The 4358-nt window shown below is 35.3% G+C and overlaps 1 protein-coding gene across 4 annotated transcripts in view; it reads right to left on the reverse strand.

Annotated features, from left to right (window-relative positions):
- LOC107637039 (BTB/POZ domain-containing protein At5g47800) overlaps nt 1–3162 on the reverse strand; it is a 7176-nt gene extending 4014 nt beyond the window's left edge. The window contains exons 1-2 of one of the 4 annotated variants that reach the window (XM_016340495.2): nt 2472–3162; nt 378–593 (exon numbers count right to left, since the gene is read on the reverse strand). The gene's annotated coding sequence lies outside the window, so the exon portion shown is untranslated. Of the gene's footprint in view, nt 1–377; nt 686–1019; nt 1573–2471 lie in introns of those variants that run through there. The other 3 variants (XM_016340506.2, XM_021103543.1, XM_021103542.1) reach the window with 3 other exon arrangements.

The raw sequence follows: 4358 nt of genomic DNA on the forward strand, positions 1-4358 counted from the left end.
GGTGGGGGCGTGTGTGTGTGTGTGTGTGTGTGTGTGAGAGAGAGAGAGAGAGAGAGAGAGTGCTTTAATGTAACCCTCTTAAAAGGGAAGCAAATTGGTTGATGAACATGCGAGGATGAATAATACATGATGATTCATGATCATGAAACGAGCAGAATAACATGGTAGCACCAACTTATTAAATTTCATCATATATTTTGAAGCAAAGGAGTGGATGTGGAAGACAAGGAGAAGGAAATCAGAAATCACAATGGCTGAAAGTAGAGGAGAGCGTGACATGATATCATGCTCCCATCATTCTGTCGGTTGTGTTTAAGAAAAAATTCACCAGATAAAGTATTTAAAAAAAATGGAGAAACCTGCAACAAAGACTTCACCTCAAGTTTTCTATTTATTTGGCAAGGACTCTGTCACTGCCAACCTGATTGATTGATTTGTGTAGAAGCATGAAATGAAAGTCCTTCAGTTCACAGAAGATGGGGATAGATAAACAATAACTTCTGTATTTTGCTGAAGACATGCACTTCAAAAGGTTTTTTGAGTAGTTGCAGGTGAAGTTGATTAAAGGTTTTCTGTCTCCTGTGTGCCCATGCCTGACATATGTACCAACAAACTCAACAACGTGAGAGTTCCACCATGGTTGGCAGACAAACTTATGCTGCTCATAAATTATTATTGTTTTATCCTAAAATTTGAAAAGAGGAATTAGAAAAGAAAATGAGAGCGGATGATGGAAAAGTGCTAAATATTAATTTAGTTAAAACGTTGACCCTATAAAATAAGTTAATCTATTTTTGGTACTATATATTTCTTTTGGTGCATGATCGACAACCAATTTCATCAAAGCTTTTTTTGACAAAAAAATAATAAAAAACTATAAATGCAGCTAATAGCATTAATTTTGCTAGTTGAATATTATGGGTATTGATTACTCATCTAACCCCACTCAAATTCATGATAATAGCAAAAGAAGAAAGCACCAACACCATGGCAGAAAATGCGTAGTGCATACATTTTACCTTGACTGATGGGTCTCTAGATGATAGGTGGTAAAGTAAAGAATGTTTATGTTGTGTGCAAGTTGGATTTTAACTATTAGGTCAGCCAGCATAAATCAGTAGTGCTTTTATAGTGGCTCACAAGTTATATAAATCCAAAGCAGATATGTAGTGTACTAATACACAAAGCAATCTCTTCAGAAGATACTTCTTATTCCATATACACAAAAATACACGCCTTTGCTCAGAAAATGATATGGGAAATCCCTGAGAAAGTGATTCACAAGGCAAATGTTTTGATCATTTTCTTCAGAGGTTACATTGTGAAGTCACTTTCATTGTGTCTGTAAAGAACTTTGACATATAAACTAATTTAAAGACCTTTTTTCAGTTGAAACTCACAATAGGCCCGCAGTGGTCCACGCCTATGCTCTTCTCAATTATCTCACCCCCCATTAATTATACATTATAATAAGAAATCAAGAAAGATGGTGGCCAACTTTTTCACTTTTCTCCCTTTGTTTCTCCTTTTTCCTCTCAATTATATTCAATAATTACTGAAATAGCTCAGCATTACTTCACAAAAGCATCTTGCCATCCACGTTTTATCTGGGATTTGGTAATCTTTTAAATTAAATAATAAAATATACATATTATAGAGAAAATAAAGTACAGAAGAAGAATCAACCATTGTTCTTGAGATTGAGGAATATATGATAATAATGCTAACTAGGCCCTTCCCACTGTTCATGAGTTGAAATCTAACATGCAGTTTTTGGTTGCGTGTGCTTTTCACAGGCAAATGATGATGGTAAAGAAAAATCAAGTTTTTGTGGCACAGCACACTTATTGCTTTCAACTAGCAGATGAAAAACTGTCTCATATTTTTTCCTTCCAAATAAGATTGCACCCAAAGCTTCACCATGTCACCTTTTTGTTAGAGGCAATACAGAAATATTCCAATGCTATGAACATCATGAAAATTGACACAAGTATTATGATTAATGTCAGCTTGCTACTCTTTGGTCTGTGCTAAATTGCAACATGACATGTATATTTGATTCTTGGATTGCATTAAGGTATTTATATCCAATTATATGTGGATTTTGTCCTCTCTAATTGATAAGGTTCTCCAGCAGTTACCCTCCTCACCACAGCACCACAAGGTTTTTATCATTTTCTTTTTGTCCCTATTCCTTTGGAACTTTGTTTAAGCAGAACCCAGAGTGTACGTGTTCCCTTTCCACAAGTTTTTATTATCTTCTGCCAAAAGTGCACTTCATCTTTGTAAGAGAATGAAAAAGAAGCAACTTTTTTAAGCTCTTAACTGGATTAGGAGTTGAAAGTCAAAACCTAAAACTGAGTGCTTTAATTAAAATACTACACTCTATACTATCAGTAGTAAAGCCTTCATCAAATTAAACCTCAGAGAAAAAGAGTGAATCAATAATACAAGAGAACATAAATAAATACCTGTCAACGTAATACTACTGATGCTTTATTGGTTGAGCCTTTGTAGAGAGCAGAAAAACCGGTCTTCAATAATTAAAAATGTGCAAGTAGCTTTGAATAGCAGTGTAAAATAAATTGAAGAAAATAGTATATGAAAGAGGCCCAGTATTATTCTGAGAAGTAGGTAGGCAGCAGCAACGTGCATGGAACATGTGAAGTTGATGAAAGAGAGGTTTAGCTGTTTTATGCAAGTAATCCTCAGATAGAGAGAGAGCTGCAGTAACTTAGGAGGTGGTTCGGTTATAGATAGAGGCAACAGGTTAAGGTTAAGGGTACGGGTCAGGGTCAGGGTGAGGGAGACAGTAACAGAAGAAAGAGAGAAGAGTAACACAATGTCTGTCTCCTAAGCAAAGATTAGTGTAAGGGCACATTCAAGAGAGAGAATGAGTGGTTTGTTACTTTGTTGGGATTAGTCAACACAGCAACGCAATTTATCAAACACCATATGTGCGATCTTTCAAATTCATGAATAGTAGCAGTACTAACTAAGTAGAATGGAAAACAAAGAAACACACATACACACATTGATGAATAGAGTGCAAGCCTCATTGAGAATTGAGGGTGAGTCACTTAGCAAAGAGGAAGAGGTTGAAAATTGGTGGTGTATGATTGAACACACAAAAAGCATGCAAGTGGGTGGGGAAAAGTGTGTGTGTGAAATGTGCATCCCTAATGATGGTTCCCCCCACTACCATGACTAAGGACTAAGGATATTCCTCTTCCTTCTTCCTCCGCTGTGTGCATGTCGGCCACGTGTCACTCTCTCAGCCGTTTGATGGGATCAGTATGACTTGTCTCTGTTGGTTGTTTTGGAGGCCACACACAGACAACCTCTTTCTCCAACGTGTCCATCATTTTGCTTACTCCTTCATGCCTAATAAATAGAAAATAAATTTTGGTATTAGGTGGTTGTTGATTCAATTCAATCGTGTGAAGTGTGATGGGAATGGGTCCCATATGATCTTGTTTCAATGGCGTCATTCAGAAGGGAAGCTAACGCATCTATCTCACCAATCCCGCCTCACTCAATATATATGCTAACTTATTGGAATGAAACCTCAAGTTACATTAACCACCTAGCTACCTATCCTGTAGCTGTAGCAAAGGAATATATCATAACTTCATATGGTCCTACCTACGGAATCATTGCTCCCCATCATCAACATACATACACATATTTGTTTAATGTTCAGTGCAGAAATTTAATTGATGAATAAATAGCTAATTTAGTTTGTTCTGGTGTTTTAACTTTTAACTGACTTGTTATAAGTAATAACAATTTATTAGTTAGCGAATGAATTGCTGCTTGCACAAAATGGGATTCAAAAAGTTTATACGGAAATACGCTTTAATTTATTTTATATTAAGCAAGATCAGGAGTCAGGACATAGGATTATATATTATCAAGTCATGAGATGGATGGCTGGATGGATTGATGGATATGGATCATTTTAGAATTTCAAATGCGTGAAAGAAACTTGTCAACTTTTGATGGAATAATACTAACTTTAATGTGTTAAATATATATACTCAATCAACTTAACTAGAACTAGCAGCCTTACATTCTCCACTTACTTTTTAATTTCTTTCTTGGTTATGGCCGATCAAAAGATCTTCCTGCTAACCGCAGGTTTTGAATTTCTTGATTATTACCATATCATGTCTTTAGAAAGGGAAACTTCAATTCCAACCTTTTTGTTTCGTCTAGTCATGTATATATAAAAATATATAGATGTAATTTTGTTTTCTTTACTTATATATTTTTGAATACTTTTTTACGTGACAAATTTCAATTCAAGTAGAATTCTAAACTTTTTAATTTTCTTTCCTTATACTTTGCAATATTTG

Source organism: Arachis ipaensis, chromosome B01, assembly GCF_000816755.2.
Source record: "Arachis ipaensis cultivar K30076 chromosome B01, Araip1.1, whole genome shotgun sequence".
Taxonomy (NCBI): Eukaryota; Viridiplantae; Streptophyta; class Magnoliopsida; order Fabales; family Fabaceae; genus Arachis; species Arachis ipaensis.